At 41.8% G+C, this 25688-nt stretch overlaps 1 protein-coding gene and 1 long non-coding RNA gene across 4 annotated transcripts in view; one reads left to right on the top strand and one right to left on the bottom strand.

Moving 5' to 3' along the window:
- The window catches only part of lmo7a (LIM domain 7a), a 225001-nt gene that overhangs the window by 118949 nt on the left and 80364 nt on the right, over positions 1-25688 (bottom strand). The window lies entirely within an intron of this gene.
- Positions 1-25688, top strand: part of LOC122550530 — a 41728-nt gene that overhangs the window by 13011 nt on the left and 3029 nt on the right. Inside the window, exon 3 of the long non-coding RNA XR_006311871.1 lies at positions 17496-17626. This is a non-coding gene — a long non-coding RNA (uncharacterized LOC122550530). The remainder of the gene's footprint in view (positions 1-17495; positions 17627-25688) is intronic.

Here is a 25688-nt window from a genome sequence, read left to right as displayed (position 1 = left end):
CTGGACACACTTTCCTCATTCCTGAGGAAGGGCTTATGCCCGAAACGTTGATTCTCCTGTTCCTTGGATGCTGCCTGACCTGCTGCGCTTTTCCAGCAACATATTTTCAGCTCTGATCTCCAGCATCTGCAGCCCTCACTTTCTCACAGAAATATTAGGTCAAATCACCAAAAGATCTAAAGGAGGAGGCTTTAAAAGAATCCCTTAGACAACACTAACATCATGCCTGCGTATGTCCTGCACCACCTTGCACAGCATTATACACCTGTGGAGTTGCTCAAGGGGATCTCAACATTACATCTTAAACTCCATGAAGTCTCAATGCCAGGAAGAACATGGGCGAGGCAACTGTACTAATTAACAAGTCCTCGAGCCCCTTTAGTCGATGAATTAATACTCCACATTAAGCACCTCTTGAGAGAAGCTCAGAGGGTGGGATGAGCACGAAATGTACTCTGGAACTGAACTGGACAAGGCATATAAATATGCTGGCCACAAGAACAGGTCTAATGCTAGGAATCCTGCAGCGGAGTAACTTACCTCCTGACTCCTTGAAGCCTGTCCACTATCTACAAGACAGAATTTGATGGTGTGATGAAATGCTCCTCACTTGTTTAGATGGATGCAATTCCAACACCACAAGAACCTTGAAACCATCCAGGACAAAAGCAGTCTGCTTCATTGGCACCACGTCCATTCACCTTTCCACCATTGTTGCTCAGTAGCTGTCATGTTTCCAGCTGGAAGGTGCGCTGCTGAAATTCACCAAAGCTCCAAAGACAGCACCTTTCAAACCCAGAAGGGCGGCAAGGGAAGCAGATACATGGCAACACCACCAGCCACTAGTTCCCCTCCAAGCCACTCACCATCCGGATTTGGAAATATTTAGCCATTCTTTCAGAGTCTCAGTGTCAAAAATCTGGAATCCCTCCCTAACAGCATTGTGGATCTATGGCACAGGGGCTGCAACAATTCAAAACGGATCAGTTAGTGCAGTTGGATGGATGGCTGGTTTACAATGCAGAGTGACGCCAACAGCGCGAGTTTAATTCCTGCACCGAGTGAGGTTACAACAAAGAACTCTCCTTCACAACATTCCCCCCTTATTGGGGGCACAGTGACCTTCAAGTTAAACTACCACCAGTCTTTCTAGAGAGAAGCCCTATAATATGGTAAGGGTATGGCAATTTTACCCTCGCTGTACTTCTAGATGAGTGCTCACCACCACCTTCAAGGCAACCAAAGAACGGAAACAACTGTTCTGAAACATGACAAGATTCCTACAACTTTTCTCTTAACTGTATATACAAAACTATGATTAATGCTGGTCCAATGATTCTTGGATAACCATACAATTCCTTGAGGTCCCTTATCTACCAGCTGAAAGCCTCATCAGCAAACTGTGCTCCATTTAAGAGAGTCACAAGAGCCCTACAGCATAGAGACAGGCCCTTCGGCCCAAACTGGCCCATGCCAACCCCATTTCCCTGCACTTGGTCTATATCCTTCTAAACCTTTCCCACCCATGTATTTATCCAAATGCCTTTTAAATGTTGTTAATGTACCCACCTCAACTACTTCTGCTGGAAATTCATTCCACAAACTAGCCTTTGTTTAAAAAAGTTGCCCTTCAGGTTCTCTTTTAGTCTTTCCCCCTAACCTTAAATTGATGCCCTCTAATCCTCAATTCCCCAACCCTGGGAAAAAAGACAGTGCATCATCCTATCCATGCCTCTCATGATCTTTTACTTTTTTTTAAATAAAATCTACTAGTCTCCTACACTCTCAAGAAAAAGGTCGAGCTTGTCCAACCTCTCTCTATAACTCAGACCCGAGAGTCCTGGAAACATTCTTGTAAATTTCTTCTGCAATCTTCCCAATTTAATACTGTTAAAAATCACACCAGCTTATAGTCCAACAGGTTCATTTGGAAGCTCTAACTTTGAGTGCTGCTCCTTCATCACAGATACCTGATGAAGAGGCAGTGCTCCAAAAACTAGTGCATCCAAATAAGCCTGTTGGATAATAACCTGGTGTTGAGAGATTTTTAACTTTGTCCACCCTAGTCCAACATCAGCTCTTCTACGTCAATTTAATAACATCCTTCCTATAGCAAGATGACCAAAACTGAATACAATACTCCAAATGCGACCTCACCAACATCCTGTACAACTTGCATCATGTCTTTCCAACTTTTATACCTGAATTCCCTGACTGAAGGCAGCCAGTGTGCCAAAAGCCCTGTCTACCGGTGACTCCACTTCCAGAGAACTGTGCACCTGAACTCCAAGGTCCCTCTGGTGGCTATCATTGGTCATACTGGTGACCAGGCACTGGCATTACACTGGGCAATCCAGTCTGGGATACCATTGCAGAGCAAAGCTGAAGCAACCCGTCTTTCATCAAAAATCTATAACTGCGAAATGTTGTTGATGCTCAAAACAGGTCTTAGTGGCCAATCTTCAATGATGTACTGACAAATAGCAACACCTTCTTAAACCCTTCGTTTCTGTCAATTAGCTGTGTGTCTGGGATGGACCAGCTCTTTTGTTATGGCCTGGTAGGATGAAAGGTGACATTATCAATAGTTCTCTAACTGGCAACAAACAAGGTCAAGACAGCACAGTAGTTACGGAATATTCCTGGCATTCTTTCCAACTCTGTTGTGATATAGTCAGCAGGCTCTGTTAGTGGAAGCTGAAACAACACAAACAGCTGTCCCTGCCATCTGGTCAGCTGAAACCATCTTTGGAAATTTGGATGTGCCATAGGAAGTGTCAAACTGGCCTTCTCAGCAAGCTGAGCCAGCCTTGTAGTTAGCACAGGCTGTCTAAACTGAAGCAAAGGGGCTTTCAGAGTGCTGTTACTAAAAAAATGGGGACGGTGATATGGAAGTGGACTTCCTCTCATACAAAAAGAGAGACATTGCTTGGTATTTGCCTGTATGCCTACCCCTGTACTTTAGAGTATTTACCACTTCTACCACTGTGAGATAGCATAAGGATTGTTTGGAGGTCATTGACAGTCCTAATCCTCTTTTTCTTGGGTCTATCAAGTGATGGGGGATATACCATTGTAGAGTATCTACACAAGTGGCACGGAGTTTGGATAAAAAAGGTAATATACTGCACGATAGTAATGTTTGATTAGACATAATTGAGGACCTTTAGGAGTGGATACAGACATCTGCCACCTCCAAAAGCTACAACACAACTTCTCACCCATAGACTGTGTGAAGTAAAAAAGGTGCAGTCAATGTAACACAAACATGCTCTTCAGGACCATTGCTATTTTCAATATTACATGCCTCCTCAGAACACTATGCTTTCCAAATAACCTCTTGCACTCTTCTGGGACCCTACTGCTCCTGTAGTTGCAAATCTAAGGTAAAACACCGAGTAGTTACCAACAAGACAAGAATTTCTAATCAAACAGTGTGCAGCCACATCCAACCATTTCACATTATTGTAGAGGGGCAATGCTTCAAAATTTGTTATGCACATGCATATGTTGGATCAGTTTCAGTTGGGAAGGACAGACCTGAACACACTACTGAATTTTGATCATGTGGACACAAAACAATTCCCAAAGCACACATGGGCAATTGGCACTGGCAGGCAGAGTTAAGTGAAGCTTGTTTTTATATATGTCACACTAATTCTTTCAATCCATACAAATTATCAGCACACGTCAGTGCAGTATGTACAGATATTCCAATCAGCATTTCTGCTAGAGAAAATGGAGCTAAATGACTTTGCAGAGGAAAGAAATTAATGCCAATCAAAATAAACTACCAACATAAACTAAATTGAATACAGAAACTAGTTCCCATTAATTTTGCTTTTTCACTGATAGTCAAGGTTGAACTACATTGCTCACAACAAATTAAGTCAATTCAGTTCAATATTTATTTCAATGTATCTAAATAGAAAACAAAACAAGTGACAAGAATTTTTAAATCATATCCGAAGGAAGCTTGTAAATAAAACATAAGACAAAACAAAACCACAATTTCTAGTTTTAAATTGGTGTTAACTCTTTGGCTTATGAAGCAACTTTTCAAAATGAGAATGGATTACTCCTATGAAGGAATATAATCATATGCCTGTAGATGAGGCAAACTTCTCCTCCTGATGCATACAGTGCTGCAGTGGGATGTAGTACACCATTGCTACCGTATGCAGTACACACAATACCAGCAGCATACCGGAGATGGAACGAATGAACAAATGCAGCATCTCTTTCCACACAGTATTAAAATCTGACTAATGACCAACTGCAGAAGCTAGCATTATTTAATCTAGCTCCATTATTCACTGGTGAAAACTGCAATGGTCTAAATTGTACTACCAGTTCATACTTCACTCACTTCAAGTTGAAACCATGAACTTTGAAGCTGCATTCATGTGGCAATTCGATTAAAGCATAACCAAAGTGAAGTAAAAGCTATCCTTATAGCTTTTATAACTAAACCACAATTTTATTAAATTTAGAGCTTTTCCCCTCAAAACATATTTCTAAATAAAATTGTAACTATTACAAAGTGAAAATAAATGTAAACAAATGTTGCCATACGTAAATGCATACACACCCACACACAACATACAATATTCAGTTTCTCCCACTTGTACAGGTGACCTTTGTACCAAACTCCCAACAACTACCAATGTAACCTTCACTCAACTGATAATGTTACGTGCCCCTAAGCAACTTCCTTCTCTTTGGCAATCCGAAAACGTAGGCAGATAAATACAGGTTAAGCAGTCTGTCGAACCAAAAGCAAAAATAATTTTCATGCAAGAAGTGATCTTATCGGCTAGTTGGAGCACTTCCTCAATGTGCATTTTTGCATAATAAAGATACTGACCAGAAAGGGCAGGGGAGTCAAAGAACACTTCAAAAGAAAGGAATCAATTGAATGTGATGAATGGTGAAACATTCTGAAGACAAAAAAAAACAAAATGTATCCACATTGTTGCATTATATTGCAAAAAACACATAAAAGGACCCTCGTTCCACTGTCGGCCATTCCTTCAAGCTCAACCATTTAGTTTTGCCAAACCACACCAAATTCCAACATTTGCCAACACAATTAATGTTGATTAGTGTTCCAAATAGCATATTTTAATGGCTAACACAGACTGCATACAAAGGCACTTATAGAAGAGGCAGTGGTTATATGATTATGGTTAATCTATACACTAAGGGAACATATCCATTTTGTCAACCATTCCACCTCCCCACAGGGGAAAGAAATTGCCTGCAAATTATTTACATTATACAAGTTACCAAAGTTACTCAATACACATGGCCAAAAGCAATTATCCATTAATGTAACCATGCATAAAGTCTAGTCAGTTCCACTTCCATTATTGTATGTAATACATGTATAAATACATAGGTCTGTTAAGAGCATGCTTGGGCACTTCCATTAGTTGGACGTCTGGTATCTGCTCATTTAGAGGTTATTCCTTCTCCAGGGAGTATCATTCACATGCTAAGTGAGATGACGCATTTGAGTCAAATGCAAGAGGAAAGTATACAGTTAATGCATGACCCTTAGGAGGATTGATATGAGATAGATCTTTGGGTGCAAGTACATAGCTTCCTGAAAGTGGCATCACAAGTGGATAAGGGAGTAAAGGCAGCATATGACATGCTTGCTATCAGTCAGTGAGCAGATGACATATCGAAATTGACAAGTTAGGCCACATTGCCCCCCACAATGGTATTGTGGGTCAATCTACAGCATATGGACTGCAGTGGGTCAAGAAAGCCAGTTCACCTTCAACTTCTCAAGCTACCCCACAAGTCAATAAAAACAAGTTTGGAATTGTGTGCAGTTCTGGTTGCCACACTATAGGAAAAACAGAGGCCTCAGAGTGGGTACCAGGATGTTCCCTGGATTGAAGTGCATCAGTTATAAGGAGGTTGGACAAACTTGGATTGTTTCCACTAGAACATTGGAGGCTTAGAGGCAACCTGATAGAAGGACAAAATTATGAGGGGCATGGATCAATGCAAAGACAGAGTCCTTTTCCCAGGTTGCATAGATTTAAGGCGAAACAGGAAAGTTTAAAGGAGATGTGAGAGAAATTGGTTTTTAAAACACAGGGTGGTAGGTACCTGAAACACGCTGCCAAAGGGAGGTAGCAAATACATAAGCATTGATTAAAAGGAATTTAGGCAGTCATGAACAGGCAGGGAAGAAGGAAATATGATCAATATGCAAGCAGACGGAATTAGTTTAGAAGAGGATAATGGTCAGCACAGATACTGTCGGCCAAAGGACCTGTTTCTGTGCTGTTCTGTTGATATGGCAATTGTTGTGGCTGATCCATTCCCTGATCAGCTACCTGCAATGAAGGAATAGCTTCTGTAGATGTAGAGATACAAGCAGGTGCAGCAATATATCTAGTCGTTCAAACTCACCATGGGTCAATTGAGGCAACAGTCGCTCAACACAAGTCCCAAGTTGCAACAAGAGCAGACTTTCATTTTCAGAAATTTGCACTCTGATGTGCAATGCTCAGCTCTGGTAATGACTTGGTGGCTTTATCAAAGTAACATTTCAGCTTAATTTTGTTATTTAATGGTAGTTAGCACTTTCAGCGTCAGCAGCTTTTTCGCTACTGGAAGTATACTTCAGCTGCAAACGGACCGTGTTTGGACTGAACTATCTTCCATACCTTCAATAAGTGTGTTTCGCCATTGAATTGCTTTGGACAAGTCTGTGCTGGAGTTGCAAGATTTCTATTACATCCTTTTGGCAGTTTTCACTGGCACCTCAGCCTCTCCATTTGACTGGTTAATAATGAGAGGTTGGTGTCCTGTAAGCAAACTTCCCAAACCTTTTCAAAGGAAAGCACATTCATCACTTGTGAATTGAGTGCCACATGCCATTTGAGACATTGTGGTGGATGGCTAATGTCTGATGCTGCAGGCATTCTACAATCTCATTGGTAGTCACTGGTATCAGCTCTTGGCAAATACAATGCCACTGCTCGCAAATATTATAAGTTCCTATAAGAGCAAAATATTCTACTCCAATCTTCATCCATAGTCTATCTGGGACATCATATGTCAGAAGCAACCCTCATTTGCTCAGCTTGGTATTCATTATAACCAATGCAATGACTGGTCACTAAACTCTGTTCATATCTGGCCAGTAAAGCACTTGTTTGTTCCTAGATAGCTTGCACAGATACACTTCATCTCTTCCCATTTCCTTAGGGATAATGATTTCCTTTATGCATGACATCTTGAACAATTACTTGACCTCTATAACAACAGTTGTGCCCTTGATGCTTTCAGATCATATTTTCTTCAGTACTTTCTGCAGCAGTTTGAGTGTTGCATCTTGTTACATCAATTGTAAGATTTGAGCAAGGCATGTGTTTAAAATTCAACTACCACAATGTTGAACTATTCATGTTGAGTCTGGAAGATTTTACACTGTCTCAGCATCATCAACCTTACTCATAGGGAATACATGACAGCATATCAGCACTCTATATCTGCTTTCCTTACTTGTCTATTACATTCAGGTGATGTGTCTACAAAGGAAGCAGACACTTGGGAGCAGAGGGAAGGCATTTGAGAAAGATACTTGAAGTGGCTGGTGATCTGACTCAACTATCCCTTTGTTTCTCTAAATAGGGATTGATTATTGTCTTTGCCTGTGGATATTTTAAATCAGGCATTCTATCTGAGCACAGGGTCTTCAGTTTGTGCTAATGCCCTAGAAACAATCTAACTAGTCATCTTTAGTCTGTGAGGTTTGTGCCAAGTCCTGTCTTACTGGTATCTCACTGCAAGATAATTTTATCATTAACATAGCGGTGCCTCAGTGTTGGCATTTATCATTACCAATTATTTGAGAGAAAGCTCCTTTGTTTTCTGTGCCCCAATAGCAGCATACAATCTTACTGGTATACTTGCAAGAATCTCTACAGCGCAAAAAGAGCCAATCATTCCATTGAGTCTACAACAACCCCCCAGATCCACTCTCCCAGCCTATCCCCGTAACCTAGCATTTAGTATGGCCAGTCCACCTAACCTGCATATCTTTGGACCATGGGAGGAAACTTGCACAGACCTGGGAAGATTGCCTGTGTGGTGTTTGCACAGTCACTCAAGGCTGGAATCAAACCCAGGTCCCGGATACAGAGAGTAGTGCTAATCCCTCCCCCCATCTTTGCTTCTTCACAATCTACAACCCCAGAAAATAGAACCATCTTATTGCTCTAAAACAAAGTACAACCAGCTAACTTAGTACTTACAGTTTATAGTTTTAAAATGTAATCAAGAAACAGATCTCAATAAAACATAATCATGAAAGAACTCACTATTCCTTACTGTAGACTTTCAGCAAGGTTACACACAAAAACTATGCACTTATATGTTCCTGTATGGTGAGCTCTCCCAGAGAGATTCTTCCAAGGTCAGCTGTGAATTTCGCTGTTTGTTAATTTTTCCTGGACACTCCGATGTCCAGAGATACATGAAGTCAAACAGCAATGGCAGTAATAGTGCAGATTCACTGCTGCGTCAGTTAGCAGTGTACGTTTCTTTCTCTCGCTCCCTCACTAACTATGTGCTCACTACCTTTTGTCAGTCTTCCTCCTTTTAAAAGTGCTGTTGTTTCAATATTTTTTTCCCCAAAGTTCCAAAACAATGCAACAGCTTATAAAACAATAAATTGCTGCTCCTGGAATTCAAAGAAATCACCTCCAACACTTAAAATACTCAAAAAAAAAAAAGGAGCAGCTCTTACAGCCACTGCTTTTCATTATTTATATAAATGATTTGGATGTGAACATAGGAGGAGTAGTTGGTAAGGTTGCAGATGACACCAAAATTGGAGGTGTACTAGAAAGCAAAGAAAGTTATCTCAGATTCCAATGGGATCTTGATCAGATCAGCCGAGGGGCTGAGGAGTGGCAGACGGAGTTTAATTTAGATAAATGTGAGGTACTGCATTTTGGAAAAGCAAATCAGAATAGGACTTATACACTTCATGGAAGGTCCTGGCGAGTGATGATGAACAGAGAGACCTTGGAGTGCAGTTTTCATAGCTCCTTGAAAGTGGAGTCGCAGGTAGATAGGATAGTGAAGAAGGTATTTCGTATGCTATCCTTAATTGGTCAGAGCATTGAGTAAAGGAGTTGGGAGGTCACGGTGCGGCTGTACAGGACATGGGTTAGGCCACTTTTGGAATATTGCGTGCAATTCTGGTCTCCTTCCTATTGGAAGGATGTTGTAAAACTTGAATGGGTTCAGAAAAGTTTTACAAGGATGTTGCCAGGGTTGGAGGATTTGAGCTGAAGGGAGGGGTTGAATAGACTACAGCTCTTTTCCCTGGAGAGTCTGAGGCTCAGGGGTAATCTTTTTATAAAACCATGAGGGGCACAGATAGGATAAAGAGACAGGCCTTTTTCCTGGTGAGGGGGAGTTCAGACCTGGAGGGTTTAGGTTTAGGGTGAGAGGGAGAAGATTTAAAAAGGGACCTAAGGGGCAACTTTCTCACACAAAGGGGGTGTGGGTATGGAATGGGCTGCCAGAGGAAGTGGTGACGGCTAGTACAATTATAACATTTAAAAGACATCTGGATGCTTATATGAATAGGAAAGATTTAGAGGGATATGGGCCAAGTGCTGGCAAATGGGACTAGATTAGGTTAGGATATCTGATCTGCACGGATGAGTTGGACCGAAGGGTCTGTTTCTGTGCTGTACATCTCTATGACCACGTGTGGAATGAACTTCCAGAGGAATGGTGGGTGTGGATACAGTTACAACGTTTAAGGGACATTTGGATAAGTACATAATGAAGAAACGTTTGCAGAGATATGGTTGCACCTGCTTGCGCTTGACCCATCTTAAATTTGGGATTATGGCTGGCATGGTCTAGTTGGACCGAAGGATCTGCTCCCGTGGCTTTATGACTCCAATCTCTAGGTTTTGCCAAAATATGCTATCAAGTACATTTAATCTTTGATTGCTTTACCTTTAATGTGTTTCAGCAAATGAACATTTTGAGGTCTGTGGAAATGTTGAGCTTCACAAGGGACCCCTCAACTTCTCCACTGCTAAAGCCAACTAATAGAAACCAATGTCTGTAGTTCCTTTCAGGAGATATTGAAAGGAAACAAGTTGCCACAAAAGTATTATGATGTTATTACTTGCATTACAACCTGAACTGGCATAGAGAGGAAGCCAGTAAGCCAAGAAGGCAGCACAGCAGGAGGGGGAAGGGATTCTTTGGCACAAAGACACCGGCTCCAAGTTTATCCACCCTCACCCCTAGATTCTTTAACTTGTTCTCTCACTTGCCTCATACCGAAACCCTAACCATGGTCTGGCCTTAGCACTGGTGGCTCCCTGTAGTCCCTACTGGACCAATAGAGCTGCCAGTCAGACAACTCCAAGCCAGAACCCCCTATCAGAATAAGGATGGAAATCTCACCTTAAAGCATTTAATGCTGCTGTCAGGATTCATCCCACCTCAACATTTTGCGGGTTGAGAACAGAAGGCATTATTCTTATTTGTCACCTTACAAACAGAAACAATGGCCTGGAATTTCTGATGGACACAAATCATTTCTGCAGCATAGACAGGAGTTGTGCAGAGACCCTGTAAAATCCTCAATGTATAAAATGGAGAGAATTGCTCGAGAAGTTGAAGATTCCACTAGATAACTCCCCAAACCTGAAACGTTCAAAGCATCTATTTCAAATCAGAGTTCAATTGCATTTAAGAAGGAAGAGTTACTCATTAGAAGTTAGACTATTGAAAACCTACTCACCTCCTGAGTAACTATTCAACTGAACCACACACCCCCGCCCAAATTACCTCCCTTCCCCATACTCAGGACTCAACATCCCCTCTATGTCCAACCTTTACACACAATACCCTACAAGCCTCCATACCCTGCTGTCAAATTCACAGAGACATTTAAATCACAAATCGGCCACAGAGGTCTGAGAAAAAGAGGGTGTACTTTGCCCTCTCCCACATGTTCCGCACTACCACAGACCTGTCATAAAAGCTTTACATTAAAAAGCTGCTAAGTGGCGATCTGCATCCGATTGCCCCTCCTCAGAAAATTCAGCCTATTATCTATCCCCTCACCATGTATAATATTGAGCTATTGGAGACAAGCCATAGTCTCACCTACTGAGAATGAAGAGTGAACTTCAGGATGAAATTGACAAGTAATTCAAACAGAGTTAGAAGCTGCTAATTAATTTTGTAATCCCACAAAACAAAGCCATTCAGCCAATTTTTACCTCACTCTGTAAAGGAGCAATCCAATCAGTTCCACTACCCAAAACTCTACACTTTCTCACTTCAAGTGTCAATCCGAATCCTTTGACAGTTTTATTTTTAAAATGTATTGAATCTGCTCCTGCTACCCTTTCAGGCAGTGCATTTCAAAAGCGAATACTTCAATTCACTAGATTGGGTTGGGATATCTGGTCAGCATGGATGGGTTGGACCGAAGGGTCTGTTTCCATGCGGTACATCTCTATGACTCAAAGACAAAACATTTCACCCATGCTCTAGCTATTGTCAATTACCTTAAAATATCTGTCTTTTGGTTTTTTCACTTAGTGAAAACAATTTACCTTCGCTGCTCTGATCAAAACCCTTCAAAGTCTCAATCTCCAATTAGACTGGCCTGCTCGTTGAAAATCAACCCAAGTTTCTCCAAAGGCAAAATGCTGGAGAAACTCAGCAGGTCTGGCAGCTTCTGAAGAGAGAAGGATCAGACAATGGGTCACTGGACTTGAAACATTAACTCTTTCTCACCACCAATGTTACTAGGTCTGCTGAGTGTCTCCAGCACTTTGTTTCAGATCACCAGCATCTAAAGCTCTTTGTTTGATTCCCCAGTTTCTCCAATCTCTCCATATATCTGAAGCCCATCAACCCTGGTGGGATTCCAAAAGATCTTTATTGCTCTTTTCCAAAGTCTTGAGATTTATCTTAAGATGTGGGATACCCACACAGGATGAAGCAGGAATAAAAAGATTAACATGACTTGTTTGCTTTTGCCTCCATTTATGAAGACCAGATAGGTGAATGAAGCGATCAACTCCAATTCTATTGATAACTGCACAGCCTGCAAAATCTATTGGGATTGCATTAATCCATCCCAATGGCTAAGTAAAGCATTTCAGGACATTTTGAAACAACTCTTAACTTTGATGTTATTGAGTAAGTTGAACCAGCTTGCTCCATAAGAATTAGGCAATTCAGCCCATTGAGTCTGCTCTGCCATTGAATTATGGCCGATATGTTTCTCAACTTCATTCGCTTACCTTCTCAGTGCTACCCTTGATCCCCTTACTAAGTAAGAATTGGTCTTCAGTACACTACATTCCCAATAAGAGAAAGTGAGGACTGCAGATACTGGCGATCAGAGTCAAAAAGATCAGAGTCTTGGCGCTGGAAAAGCACAGCAGGTCAGGTAGCAAAAGGAGGAGAATCAACATTTCAGCATCAAATTTGGAATTAGAAATTCAAATCCAATTGACCTCACAAAGTCCTCTTTACTTACATCTGAGAACTCGTGCCAAAATTGGGAGATTAGTTCCACAAAATATTCCAGCAACTTTAATCACTTCCATCAAGTACACCCAAAACATTCTGCCTTCAACAATTCGGCTGATTACCATTCGTTAGTCCACATGTTTTCTAGTAAACATTCATTTTGAACAAGATTACAATTTGCGAAAAATAATCTCAGCTGATTGGCTTATAATTACTAGGCTTTTCTCTTTTTTGATTGGGCAGGGGTGTAACAGTCAACAATCCAGTTGTCTTGTACTTTTCCACATCCGAGATGGAAAGGATCAACAGGCCATTTGGCCTATCAAGTCTGCACTGACCCTTTGAAAGGTATCCCACCCACACCCTTCCCTTTCCCTGCATTTCCCCTGGCTAATCCCCCTAGCCTACACATCCCTGAACACTAAGCAATTTAGCATGGCCAATCCACCTAACTTGCACATCTTTGAACAATTAATGAAAAATTTCACCAGGTAATCAGGCAGTAGCAAGACCACCTATGTGAATTTCTCTGGACCATCCCAAGGGCAGAGGTCTCACCTTCCAAGACCTGCAAGCTGATCAGGCACCAGCAGTGCATTTGGTTTGCCATATCTTTCGAGCAGTCATGATTGCTGCAGGAAGAATGCCCACTGGAACTCCATGCAGCAAACCTGACCTCAGGTAAATAATATGGCATGGGTGAAGATTCTCAGATTGGGAGGTAGGGGGTGTGGCACTCTCCAGGGCTTTTGCTCCCTCCAGTGTCCTCTTGTTCAATGAGGCACTGAGAACTTTCAATAGAGGGGGACCATTTCCCCACTCTGACATTTAGAGGTGACAAGCAGACCATACATTATCCTCTGTCACTGCAGAGTTAATGCCAGTGGCAGGATGAGGCTTTAAGTTGACAATTAGTGACCACTTAAAGGGTCTCATTTGGTGGTGTGGCTGGAACACAACAGGATTCAGTACACCACCACACTACCTCCAAGTTCACCACTAAGCAGATTCCACCCACTCTCTTAATGGGCGTGATGCATTCCGGATGTAGCCAATTTTGTTTTTTCAATCGTAAAGTGGGGAGGGTTGGGGGTGTGCAGACAGCTCAGTTCTCATGTAGTTGTGCACAATTCCATTCCCATCCCACCGAAGGTCAGATCAGGTCCTGCCTCCCAAGAATAAAAGGCTATAGCAAACCACACTTGCCAAATTTCCAAAAAAAAGACTCAGGGATAAAGCACCAGCATACAAGCGAAGGACATGCCTTCACGCAGAGCAGACAGGAAAGACAATGTCGGACAAAATCCTGCATCAGAAGCTCCAGGAATGCAACCGTTAAACCTCAATTTATCAACGGACTCTCCGTGGTCTGCCAGGTGATGTATGCTTTTTATAAAAGAAAGCAGTGTTACATCACATAACCACAAAGTGTTATGGTGCTGCCATGTGATTGTAAATCCCAGATAGAAATTGTGAATAAGTAAACAAGTCGGAATATTTTGAAATTAAACACAGCAATTATTTAAAAATTCAATGATCACATGAATAGCTTACTGGCTTTTGTTTTTAATTTCAAGGTCTGGGATTGAGAGATCCTTCAATCCATGCATTTCCTGTGTAGGTATTTTTGTTGTGCACCCTTCATATTGTGTTAGATTCCTGATGATTTTACTAATCTTCAATTCAGAGAAATGGTTTGTATTTAGGTTATGTGCTTCACGATTTCAGGAGATACTGAATCACTTTTCAATGTAGTAGCCACAGAAAGAGAAAGAGTCAGTCATTCCACATAGCCCTTCGGCCCACAAGCTCTACTACCTTACCTACAGTGGTTCCACTTTCCACTACTTGCCCCACAGTCTTTGATATTTCAAGGTTGAGGTTTCCCGTTTCTTCTACCACTAAGCAACACATTCCAGATTCCTATCATACTCTGAGTGGAAAAAGCTTTCCTCAAAATTCCCTCTAAATTTCTGGTTAAAAACCTAACTGGTTAATTAATGCCCTTGACCAATAGGTACTATACTCCTGGAACATTAGCTTGAGTGTCTCAATTATGAGTTGACTGGCATTACCACGAGGCCAGCACCTCCCCTACTCTTCCAACTTCAGTCACAATTGCAAGGCAGCCAATTGATTTACAGAAAGCTCCCACAAATAACCATGTGATAATAATCAGGCAATCATTTGTTGGTTGAGGGATAAATGTTGGTCAGGCCACCAGAAGCCAACCTCCCTGCATCAGTTTTTGAAATGTACAATGTGACCTTGCATATCCAGAGGTGGCAGATTGGGCAATTGGTTTGTCTATCTTACCTGAAAGATGGCACCACTAACTGCACAAGTGCTGCCAATGGGAACATGCCAGCAATCTAGCTACAACAGACCATTGAGGCCACGGTGAGTGCTCATCTTTGAGATCCCTACCCAGTTTTCAATTCAATTTGCAATTCTCCAACGTTTACCCCCCTCCCACCCCCGCCATGTTACCACTGCTGCTGTGAACACACTGACCCACTCCTATCAATCTTTCCGACCCATTCCCATCATTGTACGTACCCACCTGCTGCTTCACTAAGATTTTGATGCTTCTCTATCCCTCATCTAATTTCCAGCCCATTCCTGAACCCAAGAAATGGGAAGGCAGGATTTAAAAATAAAGAGAGACACAACACTTATCACACTTTGCACCTTTCTGACCTTGTCAATTCCAGTTCTGCTCTCGCAATGCTTTCTGCTCAACGTCTCAACTACTTATGCCTTCACACAACTCCTTGTACCCATAATGTGTAAAAGTTTTTTTTAGCCTTCCTATCAAGCTTTTCTTTGCTCCGCCAACCCCCAAAAAAGTTTTTTTTCCACCCATGCTTTTCCAGACTCAGTCCAAGTAAAAGTCTCACCACCATAACTTGTGACATCTACCAGAATCTTATTGCAAATGGACTGCAGTTGAAAAACCAAATGTATTCATAAGTGTCCCTTCAGGAAGGTAATACAAATTATAAACTGAGACACTTTCAGTCTCTCTAGTTGCTCCGTTATTTATAAGATGGTGGCTGATCTGTTTGAATTCCCCATTCCTATCTACCTCAGGAAACCTTAGATTCTTGTTAGGCAGAAGAATTCATTCTGCCTTCAAACTATTCAATGACACCGCCTTCAACCCTCTCCAAGGCAGAGTGTTCCAAAGTTGCACAACCCTCATCGCTGTCATAAAAAGATGACGTATAATTCTAAAAGCATACCGCCACCAACACCCCCCTCCCCCTCCACGTTGAAGCTCTGGACTCAGCCACAAAAGGAAACATCCTTTCCCAAACAAGCCTTCTTATGATCATTCCGGGGCGGTACAGTGGCTCAGTGGTTAGCACTGTTGCCTCACTGCACCGGGTTCAATCCCTGCCTCAGGCGACTGTCTGTATGGAGTTTGCACTTTCTCCCCGTGTCTGTGTGGGTTTCCTCCCACAATCCAAAGACGTGCAGCTTAACTGAATTAGCCATTCTAAATTGCCCATAGTGTTCAGGGATGTGTAGGTTAGGTGTATTAGTCTGGGATAAAGGTAGAGCATAGGGGAATGGGTCTGGGTGGATTACTCTTCGGAAGGTCAATGTGGACTTGTTGGGCAGAAGGGCCCGCTTCCACACTGTAGGGATTCTATAGTCTATATTTACACCTCAATAAACAAACAAAGTCATCCCACATTCTTCTAAACTCCAGTGGAAGCAAGTGGAGTTTGTCCAACCCAGCGTTATGAGACAGCCCACTCATTCCAGCTATCAATCTGGTAAGCTCCCCTGAATCACCTCCAATGCACTTACATCCTTCTTTTTGAAGACCATAACTGCACACAGTATTCAAGATGTGACAAAATACTGCCCCATTCCCTTGTTGCATCTCCTGACTAAAAATAGGTTTATTTCAAAAGACTAAGTATATTAACACCAATTGGTGTGACTGTCAAGGATAATAACAGGTGCTTTCCACAACTTTAATTTTAGAAAAGCTCTTAGTATTTATTTCTCAATACCTAGAATGTATTCATAATAACTGTCATATGGAAGAAAAATATCGGATTACAAAAGTAACATGCACTCGGACCTTAACAGTTCTAAATTCACTATTATTCTTATAAAGGGAGGCGATAACTCAGAGGCCCAGGAATGTTCCTGGTTCAAATCCTGTCACGAGAGATGATGGAATTATTTTTTTTTAAATCTAGAGCCTAATCCTCATGAATCCACTGCCAATTACCAAAAAAACCCATCTCATCCACTAATGCCATTTAGGGAAGGAAACTGCCCTCCTTACCTGGTTTGGCCTACATGTGACTCCAGACCTTCTGTAATGTGGTTGACTCTTAACTGCCCTCTGGGCAATTAAGGATGGGAAATAAATGCTGGTCCAGCCAGCGATACCCACACCCTGTGAATGAATTTTATTTATTAAAAAAGTGGCAATGTACCAGATATTCATCTCCTCACCATCCCTTCCCTCCACAACGAGGAGAGAATCTTAGCCCTTGCAGACCAAGACTGGGAGCTCCTGTGGAGAATTGGAAATCTCCAAGTTCAAGCAAACAAGGAAGGATCATTGTTGGGCTACATTCCCAATAAGAGTAAGTGAGGACTACAGATACTGGCGATCAGAGTCAAAAAGATCAGAGTCTTGGTGCTGGAAAAGCACAGCAGGTCAGGTAGCAAAAGGAGCAGGAGAATCAACATTTCAGGTGTAAGCCCTTCAGGGATATTGGGGAAGGGGGGGCTAAGAGGGCTGACAGATAAATAGGAGGGGGTGGGACTGGAGGGGGGGGTGGAGGGAGGAAGATAGCTTGGAAAGCTATAGGTAGATAAAGGTGGGGTGAAAAAAAACAAAAAAGAGGTGATGGTATTTTTAAACATGTCACAACATCTATTATTTGGTGTCTTACCTCCTGCAGGTACCAATCATGAGGGCCACCCAGCAAGACATGACCCCGTCCACCTCTAAAAAGGAAGAGATGCCTCACAGGAAGCAATGACAAGGTGTCTCAGAAGCTGTCCACCAGCTCAGACAGTGACACCTCAGAAGGTAGGCTTTCTAGGTTAAAGTCATGAACACATCAATCCCACTGTCTCTGCAGCTGCCCAAAAAAAAAGAAATGCACCAAGTCATTCTGAGGGCTGCTGCTCAACCCCAGGCTGGAGGGATCCTCAAGCTGCTGGTGATTCATAGCTTCATTGAAGCACACAATCAGGCTGGGCAGCAGCAAGCAGATGTGACAGGGGCCCTGCTCAACCTAACACAAAGGCCAAGGAATCCACCAATGCTGGTGGGACCTTACTGTCTCAGGAAGGTGATCATCGGGCTGCCTCCATGGAACAGGAGAAAGTGAGGACTGCAGATGCTGCAGAGTCTAAAAACATGGCACTGGAAAACCACAGTCCGGGGTGTGAAGTGAACAACTCCAGAATGGACAGAGTGCAATGGGTAAATTGTAATAATACCATCTTTCCAGGTAGACATGTATTACTCTGAGACAACGATTACTGTTGCATCACAGGAATTTGTGGGATTAATTTATTATCTTGCATGGTCAGGAATCCCTGTGGCTTGGATCTCGATTGCATACAGTCAATGTCCCAGGCACACAAAGCAGGTACCACTCCCTGCTAATGTTTCAGCTTCTCTGCGGAATACTGTTGCCCTTTGAAAGGCTGCACATTGCTTGAAATTGAAGCCCCCTTCTCATAGAACCAAGCACTTACATATCCATTCTGTGGTTATCTCCATTGCACTGTACGTAACAAGGGCACAATGAAAAGCAGGATAATTTTTTTGAACAGAGTGTCTCAGGCTCAGTCTTTCCACATCGGTAAAATCTCAAACAAACAAACCTCCTGTCCCTAGACCGTGCAGCCACTGCCCATGGACCATGCTCTGAAATACTGGAGCCGGGTCTCCAAGGCAGGGGTCTGGAGGAACAAGCAGTGAGTTGGAGTTGCCAGGCACCCGCTTAGAATTTCCTGTCACAAATTCTCTAGTTTTGATCCAGTTGATGGCAGAATGAGGACCTCATATTAACGAGGTAATTAAAAACAAGTTGCTTGAAAGGCTCAGCAGGTTTGGCAGCATGTGTGAAGAGAAATCGGTTAATGTTTCAGGTTCAGTGACACTTCTTCAGAGGTTAACTCCGATTTCTCTCAACAGATGCTGCCAAACCTGCTAAGCCTTTCCAGCAATTTCCATTTCTGTTTCTGATTTCCAGCATTTGCAATTCTTTCGGTTTTTATCAAGGAGGGGAGATTAGCTAATAATAAGTGATAATCACTGTTAATTGGTCTCTCACCACTCATTAATAAGAATCTCGTCTCGACATGCAAAACTGGATTGGAAAATATGACAGTCTCTATATTGAGGAAAGTGTCCCTCATGATTCTCCCAAATTACTCACCATAGCTCATCATTCAGGGCTTGGGAAGATTCCACAAGACTTTGTGATTCGACTATAATATCTGTTTGTAAATTTGTTCTCAAATAATCTGATGACCTGACCATTCTCACATAATAACCTTCCTTGTGACATCCTCATCACACAGTCTTGTGATAAAATGGGAATTTTCACACTATTCTTTGAAATTCTACTCCAAAGTCAAGAAGTTTGCAATCCATTATGAACTAGATCTGTTTCCATTTGGATAATAAGTCATTAATTCACAGAAAAGGCTCATTCCATTTTCAGTGCCTTGTTCAAATATTCAGGCTGGCTCCCAAGCCCTTGAGTAGCTCCACTAAAAACAAAAACTTCCAATTGTTTCAAAGACAGAATATAAATTCTGCTTTTTATTGCAAAGAAATAAGATAATTTTAAATAACTGCTGATCCCACATTGCCCACACAAACTGCCCTCTGAGATGATTATGCAAGTTGCTCGTTTCTATCAGTTACTACAGAAGCTAAATTAAGAGTAAAAATTCCATTTCAGCATCAGATTTGGAATTAGAAATTCAAATCCAATTGACCTCACAAAGTCCTCTTTACTTACATCTGAGAACTAGTGCCAAAACTGGGAGATCAGTTTCACAAAATATTCCAGCAACTGCCCGACTCTTTCAGTTGCTCCATCAGGACTCCCGTGCTGAGCAGCAATTCAAAGCAGTATGAAGACAGAATACATTAGGTTCTAACCCCAATGTTTTAACTTTGGTGATTGTTTCTGGAGGGCTCCCAATCGACAGAATTAATAGTCTCATGGAAACATATGGGCTCATTCATAATCCTTATAATGTGAAAACAGGCCATTCAGCCCAACAAGTCCATACTGACTCAGCAAAGAGCATCACCCCCAGACTCACTCCCCTATCCTCTCCTGGCATTTCCCATGGTTAATCCATCTGGCACATCCTTGGACACTATGGATAATTTAGAATCATGATGTACAGCATGGAAACAGACCCTTCGGTTCAACTCGTCCAAGCCAATCAGATACCATAAACTAATCTAGTCCCATTTGCCAGCACTTGGCCCATATCCCTCCAAACCCTTCCTATTCATATACTCCTGCAGATACCTTTTAAATAGCATGGCCAATCTACCTGACCTGCACATCTTTGGAATGTGGGAGGAAACCAAAGCACCCCAGGGAAACCCATGCAGACTCTAAGAAAATGCAAACTTCACAGGCATTCCAGAGCTTGGAACTGATTCCGGGTCCCTGGTGCTGTGAGGCAGCAGTGCTAACCACTTAGCCACCGTGCTGCCTCAGAAGAGACTTTTGTTAAAGTTGTATCCTAACTAACTTGGAAGTTTTTTATGAAGAGATAACAGAGACGGTTAATGAGAGCAAGGCTGTTGATATGATACACATGAACTTCCAACTGACACCAAGTGTCACACAACACACTGATTTTTGAAGTAAGGTCACTGGACCTGAAATCTTGACATTCCACCCCCCTGATGCTTCCAGACTACTCAGTTTCATTAACAATTTCCATTTTTGTTTGATTTGTAACATTTGCAATTTTTTTTGGTTTGGGGAGGAAAGTGTTGTGTCATGGAATAGAAGGGTCAGGAGCAACATGGACACAAAACTGGCTGAGCAACAGGAAACAGTAATTGGTAATGGGGATATTTCAGGCTGGAGGAAGGTTTGCAGAGGAGCTCACCCAGAGGTCGGTTTTGGGACTCTTGCTTTTCCTAAAACATTAATGATCTGGATCCTGATCCAGACAAAACGTGGCAGAATTCTAAACTGTGAGGAAGACAGCATACAGCACCAAAAGGACACTGATAAGTCGTTAGATTGGAAAGATAAGTGATAGATGAAGTTCAACACAAAGAACTGATAGGTGACACACCTTTTGTAAGGTATGCAGAAACAGATTTGGGTGTATACTTGCACAAGTCATTAAAAGGGTGGCAAGACAGGTGGAGATAGCTGTTAATGAGGAATATAGCATTCCAGGTTTCATTAATAAGGGAATGGAATAGAACAGTAGGAAGGGCATATAAACATGTGTAAGGACACTGGTTAAATCTCAGCTAGTGTAGTGTGCACAGTACTGGGTGCCACACTTTAGGAAGTGAAAGCATTTGAGAGAGAGAGTGCAGAACAGGTTTATGAGAACGGTTCCAGGAATGAGAATTTTCAGTTACAAGGCAAGATTGGAAAGGTTGGGATTCTTCTCCTTTGAGAAGAGGCCGCCAAAAGGAGACTTGATAGAAGATTTCAAAATCATGACAGGGCTGGACAGAGTAAATAGGGAGAAACTGTCCCCACTCAAAACGATCAAGCAGCAGAAGGAGCAATTTCAAGGTGTCTTGTTGAAAAAGCAAATGAAAGGCAGAAATAAGACTTCGTTTCCCCCCCACTCCCCATACTCAAGTGGTCGAGGTTTGGATTCACTCCCTAGAAGTGTGGTGGAGGCAAGTTCAGCTGAGTTATTTGCAAAGGGTATTGGATGCTTTTAAGAGAAAAGAGGGTATGGGAAAAAGGCAGGCACTAAGCCAAAATGCCCAGATGAGCATGTTCTGAGTCAATAACTCTTCTTCAGAATTCAGTCTGTCAGATTAGACTCAAAATGTTAACAGAGGAGGAAAAATAGACATTTCGGGCAAAAGCTCTTCATCAGGAATGATTTCTGATGAAGGGCTTTTGCCCAAAACATCGATTTTCCTGCTCCTCAGATGGTGCCTGACCTGCTGTGCTTTTCCAGCACCACTCTAATCTTGACTCTGATCTCCAGCATCTGCAGTCCTCACTGTCGTCTACTCAAAATGTTAACCAGTTTCTCTCTCTCTAGTCATGCAGTCAGAGCTGCTGAGTTTTTCCAGCTGAACTAATTCAGCCTCCAACTGAAGCCTACACAGTCACAGAAGTCAATCTTCAGCCCATTCAATTCACTCCATGTGAAATCAAGAACTGGCCAAGTGTATGTCTTGTGAGAAAGCCATGTACACAAAAAACATTCCAGCAAAAGTACTGAAGACTTATGCTCCACAGTTAGTCTTTACCCGAGCCTAACTGTTCCAGTAAAGGCTTCAATAGTGTCAGTTCCTCAATTCTTCGTTCTCGGGCCTTCCTTTTTCACAGGTAGCAGAAATCTTGGTCGGAAAGGCATGTTGAAGCTTTGGTGAGTTGTTGCGTTGCATCTTGTTGGTACATGTGATGGGCAAAATGTATCAGTGGTGAAATGAATGCATGTTTAAGATAGTAAACAGAGTAGGAACCAAATAAGCACAGGAACACCACCACCTACAATCCAATCTCCACATCAACCCAACTTAGAAATAACTTCAAAAGCTGGATCAAAGTCCTAGCTATTCATATACTCAGTGCTGTGGGAGTACCTTCAGTACAGACTGTAATGATTCAAAAGGGCAGTCTACCACCACCTTCAAGGTGAACTGGCGATAGCTAATAAATGCAAAGCTTTGCAGTGATACTCACAACCCATGAAGGAAGAAATTAAAAATAGACTACTTATTCCACTGCTCTCACACCTCAATGATCCTTTCTACAATGTTCCCAAGTCTTTGGAATTCAAATTAAATAGTGCTAACATCCCACAATAGTGTGTTATGAAGATGCAACTATATAGGTTCAATGAATTAATGGTGCTGGGAAGTTGATATTGCTAACATGGGATAAAGATTAATAATATTTGTGAATTAGAATTAAGAAAAAACACCAAATTGTAGCACAAACACTTGAATTTATATGCACGAGCACAGCAGATATTCTGCAGAATATCTCCCTACCTAAAACAGGATATAGGATTTTTTTTGTCCAAGGTACTTGAGAGAAGTGTGTTCACATGCTTCTAGTGGCACCGTGCAAACTTACCTCAATCCCCAGGAAACAATAGTGCTATGAGACTCTATTCTCAAGCGACTTATCAGTATAACAAACTCATTGGCAAGGTAGTGAGCTACAACTTGCCTGCCTCTCAGGAATCCAAACAATATGCATAGCAAACAAATTTCTCTAATATCATAATGGTGATTGAAAGGACAGCCTAACTTCACACCATTTTGCCAAAATGCCATTTTATTTATAAGGTAATTTTATTCATGCAGCACTGGTTTTACAGAACAGGTCGGGGAGCAAAAGACAGAAACCCAGTCTCTTTATCCCAGAATGCATTCTTTCTCAACTCCAGTCCCAAGACAGATCTTTCTAGAATTGAATAGAATTTCATCTTCAAATGCCTTACTTATCTAAACAAAACAGTCAAGGCTGCACATTACAACTTTGTAATCTACCGAAAGGGAAAGAATGAAACCTCTTTACATGACTGCTTCATTTAATGAACATGAGTTAAGTGGAGGCTGCAACTTTATTCACAATGCCAAAGAATTCTATTTACGAGCCAATGAGTATGTTCCAAACCACAATGACTCAGGTACAACAAGAGCACACACTTATTGTACTTTTATTACAATATTTTAGTTATTGCAGAGATTTTCCTCCTCCAAATGCATTTGTCATCCTTGATGAAACACCTGCAGCTTCCGCAGGGTGAGACTGTTATGTGTATAACAGAATCCTCAAAAGCCTAGAAACACACTGACAAAGGATATAATTATGCTCATTCCAACATGTTTTTCTTGACTGAATGTCAACACATGACAAGTTAGAAATCGCATTCATTCCTGGTGCCTTCAAGGTATTTGCTCATGTAATCTTTTTACTATTAAAATTTCCAGAGGGATAAATAATAGGAAATGGACAAAGTAAGTCAGAGAAGATTAAGGTAGTCCTGCATTAATGATGTCAGTGAGTACTCAAGACAGGTATTAACTTTTATACTGAGGCTTGCATTAAGAACTAGTTTTTTTGCTTTCATTTAGTTAGGCATTGTCATTAGTGCAGGTTCTTTGCAAAGAAAGTATCAAATTTATCAGTAAAATGATGTATGCAAGGGAACAGGAGAGCGAGACGGAAATAAGGTTGGGGAGAATGCATTTGATTGTCATTGTTTGTCTTTCGCATAAATCAGTATATCACTCAGAAGATAATCTTTCAGATTCAGATATCTTAAAAGTTATTTGGATTTGTTTAAGAATTGCGGTGTGCCAGGAATATCAGGAATATTGAATCTTTTCATATATATTTTCAATCATTTCCTACAAGGCTGGAGGATTCAGAATTCGCAACAGTACAAGTCAATGAAGAAATGAGCCCTATTAGGGGCAGCATGATGGCTCAGTGGTTAGCACTGTGACCTCACAGCACCAGGGATCTGGGTTCGATTCCCACCACAGGCGACTGTGGAGTTTGCACATTCTTCCTGTGTCTGCAGGGGTTTCCTTCAGGTGCTCCGGTTTCCCCTCAGTGCAAAGATGTGCAGGTTAGGTGAATTGACCATGCTAAATTGCCCATAGTGTTAGGTGCATTAGTCAAGGGTAAATATCGGGTGGGGTAATAGGTGTGGGTGGGTTGCTCTTCAAAGGGTCAGTGTGGACTTGTAGGGCCAAATGGCCTGCTTCTTTACTGTAGGGAATCTAATCTAAATATGGTGGTATAGGTAGCAGCTGAATCCCATTCGCTTCATTTCAGTCCCTGTATATTGCTGAGCTTAGTTTGTCAGCAAGGACAATATCTCAATTACATTCTTGGCATTTACCCCTAAGAATAATTTAAGTCTCTCTTTAAAAGAGAAGTTTTCTCCTTTCATGGTCCTCCTTCCTGAAGGTGGTAACATATCATGAGATTTCATTTCACCCCAAGGAAGGCATTCCTGGGTTCTTAAGAACAATTTGCCATGGTTCTGAAATTGACAACAGGAATGGCCCCCAGAGATAGTATTAGATAGTATTACAACTAGTCCCCAGTAGTCCCCAGGTAAGGCCACCTATTTAGTGCAGTTTTTGAGGGGGGGGGGGGGGGGGGGGGGGGGGGGTGCAATTCCCAATAATTGTCTAGCTGCTCAGCAAGGAGGATCAACTCGGCTGCTCTTCTTTTTCTCAACACCCTCCTCTCCTACATTTGGTCACAAAAAGGTTAATTTAAAAGATACCTTTTCTCATGAATACCTTTCTCCCACTCAAAATTATGTTTTAAGAGATGCAATTTGACTAGACTTTGAGTTGTCAAAAAGGGAGAGTTCATTAGCCACTAAACCAAAAAAATAATTACAACGCATGTGCGTACTGATCAGAAGTACGAGATGAATCAAAAGACAAAAAGTTTAAAAAGGAATATTGAGACTGATCAATACTCAATGAACAGCAGGCAATGGAACACTGTTTCTGTTATGTGTAGTACTTATGCTCATTGATGAGTGATTGACTGAGATGCTTGGTTTTGTGGGCGATTTGGAAGATCTTGCTGTTTCCTCTCAATATCAGTTTCACTTGCTGTCTGGCTTCCAGCAAGGACAGTAAGAGTCTTCCTTTTTTAACCTGCCGTGCAAGTGTGGCTTGGGATTTTCTCAGCTGTTACCTCCATTACGCACAAAACAGGACTGAAAGTGGTTTTTAACCCCCATACCTATATATGCATGAAAGAAATAAAATATCAGGATCATTCATGTGAGATTAAGAGATTAGTTTGCAATTAATTTCTTCCATTGAAGCCTTCATTTTCAAGGTTCATTGACACCCATTAGATGGGACATTCCTGCATCCCCCTCCAACTGAGTATAATCCA

The sequence above is a fragment of the Chiloscyllium plagiosum genome, chromosome 6, assembly GCF_004010195.1.
Source record: "Chiloscyllium plagiosum isolate BGI_BamShark_2017 chromosome 6, ASM401019v2, whole genome shotgun sequence".
NCBI lineage: Eukaryota > Metazoa > Chordata > Chondrichthyes > Orectolobiformes > Hemiscylliidae > Chiloscyllium > Chiloscyllium plagiosum.
Note: the sequence above shows the minus strand (reverse complement) of the source record. Positions and strands in the feature narration are given on the sequence as shown.